Here is a 12996-nt window from a genome sequence, read left to right on the forward strand (position 1 = left end):
GGCAGATATTAGTATCTGCTTTAGAGCAAGTATATTATTCGCAAAACAGTACTCTCCACTGAAAATGGAACAGTCGTTTACTCGAAGTCTCTTACATATGTAAAATAACCACGAAACCTTTTATACCTGAAGCACCCAACTTCCGATCTCCGACTTGTTTCTTTCGAACTCACGTCTTCTGAGGTTCCTACGAATCGACATATGTTGGGTTTTGTTTAATTTCCTGGATTTTTTATGAGATTTCTCTGCTTTTAATTCTAGTTAAGGCAGTGTATTAGCATTGATAGCGGTCACTTAGGACGAGTGTGCATCTGTTCAAATATGGAATGAGCACTTGGCACTTGTACAGCTTTTTGAAGACCAAGCTAACGTTCACACCCACAACCATCAATTAGCAGCTTGTGCCATACAGTGCACAGCAATAGATTGGAGATACTCAAGATACACGAACTGTAAGCAATGGAAGAAGCAGTGGTCGCGGACGTAGTTCGGCCGCTTGGCCAGGTGAGCCAGCCAATTCCAAGCCAACTTTTAGTTGCGTATTTATTCCAATCATGTGAAGTCACTGCGTTAGCGCGACACCGTCGTGTAAAGTTGAAGTGGTCCCAAATCTAGGCAACTATAAAAACGGTTGCAGAGCGTGAAGCAAGTGAAGTCGTAATCGTGGTTACAACATCCAATCATCCATGGGTCCGATCCGGATGATAATAACAACTGAACGTGCATTTGTGTTTCAAATCTGAGATGAGATATTCGGTGGTGTTAAAAAGCCAAGTCGTCCAGGAAGTGTCCATAGTTCGTTCCAAGAATTACTCGCAGCTCCATATAACTTGTTTGTTACCTGACAACTGAAAGTGGAATTTCAGGTGACATTGACCGGGAATCATATATAGTTTACATGCAAGAGCGCGATTCGGCCGTTATTCATTGAAAGGTTTACCAGCCAACGTGCAATTCACCACTTTCTCCCGACGCGCTTGTGACTAAGTCAGCTGTGCCCTCTTGCCACACTCTGAAATATCGGTTCCATACAGTGCCCGTAGCTTCGAGTGTGGGATGCCGCAGGGGTCTGTGATATATACGCTAGTGTTTCGTTCCGTGCGTTATCTGCTGTGATTGAAAATTTATTCATTATTCAAATTTGTCGCTTTGTTATTAGGCAATTGTGCATAAATTGAAAGATAATTGCACGTCCGCAGGTATTAGCAGTGGCACACCATCCTATGTGGAATCAACTATCGGAAAAACTTTAGCATTCGAATAGGGTTGCATAATGACCTTGAAATCAGATCTCGGGTAAGTAAATTTAAGTGTTTACTATGGGACAACTTATTTGCGTTGTCACCTTAGTATTTCCTACTAGTATACAGAGTACATTGATAAACCAAACAAGTCCAGCGATACGTGAGGAAGCTAATGTATTAATTCATACTATGTAAATTGATACAATTCAAGTTTCTGGCTCCATTCTTTCTGCTTGAGTTCTTAGATAAGGTCAACGTAAACATTATACTTCTTCCGCGAACACTGACTTCCTCAGCTTCGAGCCCAATTAACCAAGAGTTGTCCTTCGGAATCTATCCACCCCCATTCCAAGGAGGAAAAGCTACCTTTCTAACTAAACTTTTGCAGACATTTAATAAGTTCATTCATCCCGAATAAGTCAAGCGAAAGTTTTATAGTAACGAGTTCATCAGATGCCACTTTCGCTTCTGTTCTGAATTTCTCTCGTAATATTTTGTACGACCACCTAACAATGGTATGACTCGATAACTACGTGTAATCTTTTTTCTGACTGCAATCAAAGCAAATATATCTTTGTCAATAATATCACACCCTTAAACACGTAGCAAGTCGTGTTTGTTTTTAATACTAGACTAGCCAATATTTAGTCACGGGAACAGGACACGCGCTAATTTTTGCCAATTATTGCCACAGAAAGCAGGCCATGTAGTCTCAAATACACAGAATTTTTGTTCAAAAATTTGATTCATCTACTTACACTAGTTGAACAATAGTGAGTGGGAAAGTACTCAATAAAAATCGGATACCATATCAACGATTGATACCCAATTTTCCGGTCACTCCTCAGAATATCTGCTTGATGACTAGCTGCTGCAGATAAATATAAACAATTGAAACGATAATTATCGTCATAAACTGTTGTGACTCCGTACGAGTAAATTTTAAATGATTGCCGCCGTATTCTCTTTATTTATCCACTTAATGGGCCTCAGAAATTGATATATAATCCATTATACGTGCTCATATGAGCAGGCATTTTATCACTTGATTATTTATAGACGGTTTTATTTGCTCAGTTAACGATTTTTTAACTGCCTTTTGGAAGAATATCTCTAGTGCTAACCAAAAGGATAAGGTGTGGGTTTTAGCTAGAAAAGCTGTGCGCTACATAGTACGGTGAAAGATCGTTAACCGAAGCAGCTTCTTTATATCATTATTGTTACCTCCTATGTGAGGTCCAAAATGTCAGTAATATGCGCATCCATTGCCGGTTTTTGCTCTGTTCAAACACTTAACATTGCCAAAAAAGAAATCATTCCCTTTTATGCCATTTGAATTGATTCTGTCTTCCAATTCAACCTTAATATTCACAAGTTTGTTACAGCACAAATGGGGGATAAGCTTGAAATCCAATCTTCTGGGTCTTCCAACCGCATCCTCTAATTTTCGAATAAAAGCAACAATTGACGGTCGTCATTAAGCAAATCCACATATCGCTTTGCTAGCTTCCCTACCGGCGCGATGTCTATTACTACAAGCGCTTCAAAGTACGTTGAAAATCCTTCTACCTTATATCCGTAGCATATTTCGCAACTCCCCCCCCCCCCCCTCCCCCCGCTCATTACAAGCAAGCTAGCTAGACAGCTAAGAGAAATTATCTGCCTAACTGACTTCGTTCATTTCCAGGCTGTGCGCTCCTCCGTGAAATCAATAACCTATCACTCCCAGGAGCAAAGTTTACTAAGTGTGGAGTTTGCTCTTAAGCATGGAGATTGCAAACTGTTTGTTGGCTGCACTACCTTCCAGAGCTATCTGGTAATGCACTTTCTAGTTCTTTCCCATCAGTACATAGCTCCTTATTTTCTTCGGATTTAATTTGTCACCATTATCTTCCTTTCCCTTTTCTTGGTTTACGCTAATTTTCTAAAACCTTTGATTCTGTCACTCACACCCAGATCGGTTTAAACTCGCTTCACTCAGCATTCCCAACATCACATCACATCAATCGCTTCCTGTTTTTCTAATCGAACCTGCAGAATGACCTCTGATGGAGTTACTCAGGGCTCCTTAACGGATCCTTCTTTCTTCTTGTACTTCGCCTGGTCGCACCACACTAACTACCAAAAACCGCTTTGCCCCTATTCTGTCGCCTTTAGATTATTCCTCCTCAACGAAGAACTTGGCCCTAAATATCAGCATATACCACTCGATGTGATACTCGCTCCTAATTTAGTTTCCTTTCTTATCCTTATGATAATTAATCTCCACCACATCCCAAGAATACAAAGTAAAAAGTCATTTCCAGCCCATCAAGAAAATTTCAATTTCAAAAAAGAGTCTAAAACAAAAGTTAGTGACATTATCTTAACGTCTATCCACGCATTATTATTAACAATATGGTAACAAAAGACACCCATATGAGACATTGTGCCACAACCAATCCTACGTGCTGTTAATGTCGGTACAACCGCTCTCTCCATGATTTTCCGAAAATTTGACAATCTTCCTCCACTGCTCTGACCAACGTAACTCCAGAGCGCCCACTTGCTGGGCAGACCCCAATTATAAAGTTCGTTGCAGCAAAGAGGGAAATCTGATTTCCAACAGAATGGGCATATTGGAGCGGTGGGTTGAGTACTTTGATGAATTGCTCAACAACCAAAATATCCGTGAGTTGGAGGTCCCGCCAACTGAAGACGACGGACAAATGCTGCCACCACCAAAATTAGGAGAAACAGTCCGTGCAATTCATCGAAATTACAGCCGAATTAGCTAAATATGAAGGCGACCATTTACGTTTGTGGTTCATGAACTTGTGCTCAAGGTATGGGACAGCAAATCAATGCCTGACGACTGGCAACGAGGCATTATCTGTCTCATACATAAAAAGGGCGATATTACACAGTGCAGCAATTATAGAGGTATCACGGTGCTGAGTACCATCTATAAGATATTCTCCTCTATCTTGCTAGGCCGTAAGACCCCATACCCCCAAAACATCATTGCCCTATACCAAAGAGGCTTCACTCCAGGCAAATCAGCAACAGATCAGATTTTCCCTCAGTTACACCATCTATTCATTGACTTTAAAGCCGCCTGTGACAGCTTAGCCAGGGTAAAACTGTACACGGCCATGAGAGAATTCGGTATCGGACGAAACTAATAAGACTGACTAGGCTGACCCTGACCAATGTGCGAGGCCAGATAAAAGCAGCAGGATCACTCTCAAGACCATTCGACATAAACAACGGTCTACGACAAGGGGATGCCCTATCATGCATCTTCTTTAACCTGGCCCTCGAGAAAGTGATCCGTGATGCTGAGGTAAATGCAAGAGGTACGATCCTCTTTAAGTCCACCCAACTACTGGCCTATGCTGACGATAACGACATCATGGGGAGAACGACCCGAGTCGTACAAACTGTCTTCATCCAGATCAAGCTGGCGCGTAAGATCTTGGGCTGCACATCAATGAAGGCTAGAGAAAATATATGGTGGTAACGTCAGCGCCGAAAACCAACCAACCAACAACATCAAACCGCACTGGTCAAACGAGAACAATAAAGATAGGAGAATACAACTTTGAGACCGTTGATAATTTCTCCTATCTAGGGTTGGAAATCACAACCGATAACAGCTACGATGATGAAATCCGCGTACGGTTGTTGGCAGCCAACAGAGCCTATTTCAGCTTACAAAAACTGTTTCGCTCGAAACGTCTCACCATAGGGTCAAAGCTCATACTATACAAGACTTGATCTTGCCAGTCCTCACGTAATCCTCGGAGACTTGAGTTCTTAGCACGAAGAATTGCGAACTCTTGGCCGCGTTCTAGAGAAGAATCCTCCGAAGAATTTTTGACCCCCTACATGAGGATGGACGATTCCGCAGCCTTTATAACTATGAAATCTATGAGCGATACCATGACCATCACGTTGTGGATAAAATCCGGCTCAATAGGTTACGGTGGGTGGGTCACTTAATCCGTATGGATGAGGATGATCCCACCCGGAAAGTCTTTATGGGCAATCCTATAGAAGAAGAAGATGAGGGAGACCCTGCCTGAGATGGAGCGATGGCATAGGTGAGGACGCCAGACAGCTTTTAGGGATATTGAATTGGTGGACCTTGGCGCAAAACCGGGATGTCTGGAGTTCCTTATTAAGGCAGGCCTAGACCGGATACGGGTTGTTGCGCCGTTGATGATGATGATGCAGCTGTCGACAAAAATAATTATTATTATTATTCTGTTAAGGGAAAGTCGCACCGCGTCCTTGAATAACTATTGTCCCCGACAAAAATAATACTTCCTAAGTATACAAATTGATCGACGAAATTCGAAGTTGTACTTTTGGTTGCCTTAGATGAAGCGATGACATAAGGCAGGGCAGCATGCAGCTCCTAGGAAATCGAATTTACTGGACTTGGGCACAAAATCGCCCCATGTCTCGTGAAGACAAAGCCGCAGAAAGCGTGTTCCCCACTGTGGTGGCAGTTTTAATCAGGGTACCGCCCCCTGTGGCAGCACAATCGGGTGGCGTGGTTCCCCCAATTGGAAGCGTAATTTGCGCTCGCAGGCGTCACCACGGACGCCGCGCGTTGCAATTCCGCACTTATCGGTTTTGACGAAGAGACCATCGGGCTAGTCACGGACGTGTTGAAAGACAGCTCCTGCTACTGGCCAAAGGAGCAGTTCATACGCCGGATGTCGGTAAGTGAGGAAGCGAAGCTGAGTGGGGATCTGCTGGTCGTTGTTTTCTGGTTGACATGAGCGCGGAGATGTCGGTTCTCCCTGTTAATAACGCAAAACTTGCGACTGGCTGCCACGAACTCCTCTCCCATCCGCACTTACGGTTACAGGTAGGTGGACGTAAGTCTCGGATTAAGCAGAACGTTTTCGTGTTGATTAGTTTTCACCTGCGAAAACGACACTCTTTCCATTGTTTTCGAGGACATTGCCGACCACCTAGTTCACGCACTTTTTCGAAAATATCGCAACATTACAACTGAAAATAGTTTCTCCCAGCCGGTTAATCCCATCAACACTATCAATTCCCCGATCTTTTCAAAGTGCATCGCCTATCAGTATTTGTAGACCTTCCAATAGCTGTTGGTCATCTCTACCCCATATGGTCTCTAAGTCAAATGGCGAATGGAGGTCTTGCGTAGATTACAGGCATCTGAATGCTCATGCAATTCCCGACCCATACCCTCCCTATTCCACTCATCCATGAGATTGTGCATTCATTGACAAACTGCCGTGTTTTCACGACCAGAGGTATTGCTTCAAGATCATATACTGCAGCTTTCTTTGGATCCACTTGTTTTTTAAACACTCGAGCAACTTCTTGGGTCTGAGTGAGAAGCTTCCCTTCAGCATAGCCGTAGATACGATACGAAGTATTGACTCCATCTGCTATAAATCGGGGAGGAATACCTTTTTGACATCATTTCTCGCTCAGCTGACGTCTGCTGATCTCAGCGGCAATTCGCATTTAGCAGGTCTCTTCAATCTTCTTGTAGCTTTCCACTGGGAAAAGTCAGTTGACACAGCAAGCGACAAACCTCGTAAGTAGCTATGTAACTCCTATTTCCGTTGACCTGAATGAAGCCCTGATCATTGAGTGATCAACTTGTTCTGGCTAATTTTTTTAGATCTGGAAATCTGTGATTTTGAAGACCAGATGGGAAGTAAGCAAAACCCTGTTGAAATTCAACCAAATAATCACCGTAGTTGGACATTATTTCGATGAATTTGGTTTGCGAGAGAGTGTTGATTTTCCAATGGGCGCCAATAATATTACGGAAATTCAACAAGTTCGTTAATTTCCCACTTGTTCCTAGTTTCCCACTTGTATTGCATGTTTTGGGAGGTGTCACTAGTGTCATAATGGCGGGGGAGTGGTCTGAAAACAGTTCATAACACCGTGCGCTCGTCATTAGCTTCCACCTCACGTTTCTAATAGCACCAGGCTGTTCAGATAAGACGATGCCGGGCTAGCACGTCGCGCAACTGTCTTCCTTTAGGAATCTGGATCCCCAATAACAAAAAATGTCATATTTCGAGTTTATCCTGGTTCATTGCTTCTGAGAAGGACCAGTAAGATCTGGGTCTAACTATGCATAAGGTTTTGCCTCGAGACTGTAAACTGGCTCATCGTTTGAGTCAGTGTAAGGAGAACTTCTTCTGGGGCGCTAGTATTTCCTTGGCTTTGCGGTACGAATTTAGCATGCTAGTATAGCTCATGCCTTGCCTAGCTATAACTTTAGAGCCTTCAACCGTCGATGCGTTCGTAAGAGTGGTATTGGCCGCGGTGCATTGAATTTGTTGTTTTGGTTGCAATGTTTCCTTAGTTTCAGCATAGACTCGACAACTTTTGTAGTTAGCCGTGTGTGATCCACCGCAATTGCTACAGTGTTTAACATTAGAATCCTTCTTATTTTTCTTGCAATTAGCTTATAATTTTTCGAATACTTTTTACTGCACCGAGCCAGCTTTTCTACGACAATGCTTTGATAAAGCAGACAGCGTAGGTTATATATTGGATGCGTTTGACCCTTCTTAAATTTTATTCCATCAAGTTCGACTTTCACTCGATAGAACGGTTAGGGAATTGTTCGCCCTCCAAAGCGCCTTTAATGTCTATCAAATCCGCTAGGTCCATGTGGTAAGCCCATTTGCCAAATAATCGTGTGAGATTATCGACAAGTTCACTGAAGTTTTTTGCCTCAGATACTATATATCGGCGGCAGTGCCTATTTTAATTTAGACTATTGTTTTTGTCATGTTTCATTAATTTGGGCGTATTTTCCCAGGGGATGATTGCGGGCTTCTCTTGAGGTCAATGAAGTGTAAATAAATATTTTTAATTGAATATCAACTCTACCTTCTCTTGCGTTGTGATAGCGGCTTTCAGTCTTTTGTCAAACTGCGGTTTTTATTTTTCTGTCATATATAGTTCAGATCCCCTTTCCCCCGTAGGTGTGCTTACCAAGTTTCAAGTGGGTGAAATAAACATTGAGTGTATTATGTTCACTTAACTTGTCCTGCTCCCCTTTTTCTGCTATTCTGCGGTAGGTAGAGAAGATAATATTTTATCGTGCGGTTCAAGAAGACCAAACGCAGAAGATTTCAACTCCCAGCGCATTGTTTGAAATTTGTAAAATTGTATGATGGGGAAAAATCATTGCGTATATTCGATCGTCTACGGTAGATACGGAAGAATATTCCAGTGTACGACCAGGCGATTGCGAGCACAAATGTTTAAGGCTTGGCATATGGTATGGGGAAATACACATAAGAAAATCATCTAGGTCTTGATTTTGTCTCTGGTTTCCACTTTTAAGGTTTTGTGTAAAACAAAACCTTATTAAAATGGGTTTGCTGTCTGTCTGTCCATCTGGCTGTCCGTTCGCCTATCTGTCTGTGACACGCATTTTTCACGAAAACGGTTATATTTTTCACGAAACCGTCTATCCCGTCTGTGATTCCATAGACATATTTTATAACGTAATTTTCTAAACTATGGGAGACAAATGTACCAAAAATCCCTATAGAAAACGCTATAACCACTGATCCTTTCATAGAGATTTGATGCTGATCAACATCCAATGAACCACCGAAGCTTCACAATTAGAGGAACTTTCTAAAACAGATACAAAGCCGAAATAGAATTTACTCATAATATACTAATCCCAGTTTTAGTACAAAGAACTGAGCTTATAGATCCAGTACTAATTTCCTGGTGTGCACATTTAGATCATGATCGTTGATGAAGATTATTATAATTTAAATAAAAAAGTGTTGAATTTCCTTCATTACATCAGCTTTAATCAACCTCAATCAACATAGGAAACCTACAACACAAAAAAAAACCGAATCAGCCAAAAACCGAAATGAATTTACATAATTGAATCACAAATTCGACACTAACAAGTCGAGCACTTCGGCGATGGTCTTCAATTAATCAGCCAACATAGCGTAACCGCGGCCAACTATTATTGTTCGAATAAATCGAGCGTTGGCATCAGGCATCATCGATTTAACCCAAGCTCCTCCACCACTAGAAATTTGCATCAAATCATTGCAATACTGATTTCAGCGTTTTGCAACAAATTTTCGCGGTTTCTTCACACTTTGTTAATACAAATAATGCCGGGTATTACCTGGGCACGGTGTAACATGGAGTTTCGACTGCTGATTGATATCATTGGGTAATCGATTCAGTTGGGTGTACTTTGGTCGTAAAAAGCCACTCATTCAGAACCATTGGTCATATTTGGTGATCCAATTTGGCCAGCTTATGTGAATTAAATAAAATTCTCTCAATTTCGAAGTGATTACTACGCGTGGCTACACTATCAACGTGCGGGAAAAGTGACAGATATCTGTGCAGTTTGTTCCTACAAACACTTAGGTTCACATCCCCATAGGAGGGAATTCGTAAAAAAGATAGATTATACCGAAAGGCCTAAAAAATTATCAAACAGTGAATAATCACGAAACTCTCCACTGGTCAACTTAACCCACATCCTCAATTCAGATAACCATTCCTAAAGATATTGAAAAAAACGTGATAATAACAAAACATACGTGTTCATATATATGTATATCACCAAACACATGGGGATTATCAGTACATCAGTTGCACAATCATTGTAAGTGCAGCAATCACAATATAGAATATGCACGCGATATTCCTATATTTAGATAATCTGGATTAGACCGTTCACAAACATTAACAATACCAATTAGTTGATTATCACATTTTTAACCTATAGGCGACTGATGGTGGGTTTGGCTTGTATATGGAATGGTTGCGTGTGAAAATTTTGAACTGATACACTTGATGCAGGTCTTAAATACTAAAAGCTTGCTCCTGGGCTCAAATGCAAATTACGGTTTTGTCAAATAAAAGCCACTAGGAAGGTGAAGTGCTGAATAAAAACCATGGTTCTCACCACCAGCACCAAAAGTGCTTGAAGCAATCCGTAAGGAAGATCATAGTTTTGCCGTTAGCTCGGTACGTAGCGATGATTAAACTAAAACCATTTCTATCGTGATGACCGAAGTCGTTTCCTCAAGTTAATCCTGACCCACCTCCGTTCCCAAGTTGCTACCACATCTGTGAAGGGTATGGTGTGTGTGGTGAATCTGAGCCTTGACACAGAAAATAATTTTCTAATAGCTGCGCGGGTGGGAGGCCTCGACTAGCGTTATCAATGGGATTCTCGGCCGATTTCGCGAATTCCGGTTCGCTGAGGAAATTGAGTTTCCTCACGTGATTAGTAGTGTGTCGGTTTAACTAGGAAGAAGAGCCCTGCGAATCGGTTCATAGTGTTCCTAAGAATCTGTCAACGAAAGTGCTGAACGCACGCTTATAAATTGTAGAAACACCCTAAAATGATGTGATTTACGCGCAGAGTATTGGACTCCCGCAACAGCGCAACAACGCTGGCAGACTACCAACTAAACACCTCCTTGTCATCAGAGAACTAGCCTGGAACCGTTGGACACATTACTTCGGGCTCCCGGCTTTGGGAGCCTTCAAATCAGGGAATTCCTTTCATCAACGGGAGGGGAGGAGAGGAAGGGAGTTGGTGTTAGTTCAGGGAACCCCTTGCCGTTCGATCCCTCCGTCGGTCGAGTTCAATCTTCTTCGTAATAAGAAGAGCCCGAACATAATGCGCAATACGATTCCAGCTGCCAGCGCTCTTCAGCATCTCTCTGACAATGTTGTCTGGAGAAAGCTCCCCTGCGTCTGCATAAAGCTGCTGGCGGAGGCCGTCCCACCTCTCGCAAGAGAAAAAGGTGTGTTCAGCGTGGTCCGCCACTCCATTGCAGAACACACAATCAGGAGATCGCGCCTTCCCAATCCTATGCAGGTAAGACTGAAAGCCTCCATGCCCACTTAGAAGTTGGGTAAGGAAGTAATCAATCTCACCGTGCGTTCTGTTCAACCATGGGTCTAATTTGTCGATCCCCCCACGAAGCTAAGGGGATTGAAATGCTTGACCACTCCATTGAGCACTCATCGTTTGTTTAAAGATCAGAGTTCAACTCGAAAAAAAAAGTTCATGAGAAGCCGGATCACATCACTAGTCAAGCTTCACCTCCAACCAAGCAGATCGGCCGATCGCTACTTCGGTGAGCAAAGCAACCACAAATGCGATTTTCCAATTCAAACTCTTTGCAATGTCATTTGCACAATCGAAAATCCCTTACTGACAGGATGCGGTCAACATCACGTGTCATTTGCACTGCCTAGTGGTTTAAACCGCAAATCAAAAAGGGCTAATCAACATAAACATACGAAAAGATGTCGTCCCTTGTAACTACTGTCCAGATGGGATCCGTGAAGTCGCAGCGCATTACTATAATTCATGGATTACGTTGAATGGATTTAGAGCCATGCCATAGATGACTATCACTACCTGGTAATGTCTAAAGAAATATTCGAAATTTTTCTACCAATTGATGACCTACCAATTAGAATGCTTAGAGTCTATTCAAATTGGTCGGAACGATTTCTCAACACTTGTGAATTATCTCAAACGCAGAATGATCTGTAATAAAGGTAGCTGGCTTGTGAACCCACCCCATTGTACACCATTTGACCATCGGAATCGAAACATTGAAAGCAACCAGAACTTCTCAGCATTAAGTTAAATTGTAGCCAAAAACTCTAAAAGTTGGTCGACTTACAGGATGTGTCGCCCTGAACCCAAACCTTCGTATCTCTCATGAACACCGCTCTAGAATATGATCCGCACGACATAACTGCCGTCCTTAGTGCGAATAAGTATATCAATGAAAATTTGAGCGCAATGATTTTCTTCCTCTGGACGACCAGCTTCGAAGCGCTCTTATTGTAGTCAAAAACATTGACTAAGTTTGTCTAGGAGGAGATTTTCAACACAGAAGTGCACAACAGGGGGTTGAAAAGAAATCTAGTTGTAAGGTAGGCTGGTAGTTGTGGAAGGTAGACTAAAAACATCCCAGAGAAATCAAGTCGCCTGGGCAAAAGATTCGCTACGGTTACAGCGATAAGTTGCCCCCACTTTAAGTAAGACGCCGATGCCTGCCAGTTTTGTGTCCGCTAGTTGAAGCCGTGGGACTCGTCATCTCACATTGTCGAGAACATCGAAGTGATGATCGAAGAATCTCCACAGTCAGCAGCTCGAAGGTGAACGTAGTACGCAAGAAATACGTTTGCTACTCAGAGTTCAGAGTAATGCCCTCTACGACCACTTCAACCAAAATCTTACACAATTGCAGCCATTAGATCAATTGATATCTCGGGTCACACAGAAATCGAACTGAAGGTTTTGCACCAAAACCGCTAAAAGTAAGTGCGATCACTAGAAAAAAACAAATGATAGCCCTTCCCTATGTGTTAAACAAGAGATTCTACTCATTCTGGTAGTGCCCTTGAGGCAGGTGGGCTTGCTACACTGTGCTGCTGCTGGAAAGGGTCACGCTCGTTAGTGTCCCGTTGCGCCGTGAACGGGGTTCAGTAACATGCCGTATGTAATTATATCTGTTTAAGGATTAAGGGTGTCCTAAATCTGCGTCTAGTTGGTATCAGACCGGACCAGTTAGGAAGAAACTTTCTTCTACATTTGTGGTTCACGAACCTCTCTGTCTGAGCTAAATACCCAAATTTTTGAACGGATGACTGACGGTTCCATCCTGGCTGAAGCAACTCAGCAAACGCTGCCCTACCCTTTACCCTGAGAGCAGCATGACCG

General features: G+C 42.5%; 1 protein-coding gene across 3 annotated transcripts in view; it reads left to right on the forward strand.

Annotated features, from left to right (window-relative positions):
- The first annotated feature begins 488 nt into the window (after window positions 1-488).
- LOC119657942 (neutral ceramidase) overlaps window positions 489-12996 on the forward strand; it is a 33629-nt gene continuing 21121 nt past the window's right edge. Inside the window, exons 1-2 of one of the 3 annotated variants that reach the window (XM_038065133.1) lie at window positions 532-1098; window positions 1160-1296. The gene's annotated coding sequence lies outside the window, so the exon portion shown is untranslated. Of the gene's footprint in view, window positions 505-531; window positions 1297-12996 lie in introns of those variants that run through there. The other 2 variants (XM_038065134.1, XM_038065132.1) reach the window with 2 other exon arrangements.

Source organism: Hermetia illucens, chromosome 5 (genome assembly GCF_905115235.1).
Source record: "Hermetia illucens chromosome 5, iHerIll2.2.curated.20191125, whole genome shotgun sequence".
Taxonomy (NCBI): Eukaryota; Metazoa; Arthropoda; class Insecta; order Diptera; family Stratiomyidae; genus Hermetia; species Hermetia illucens.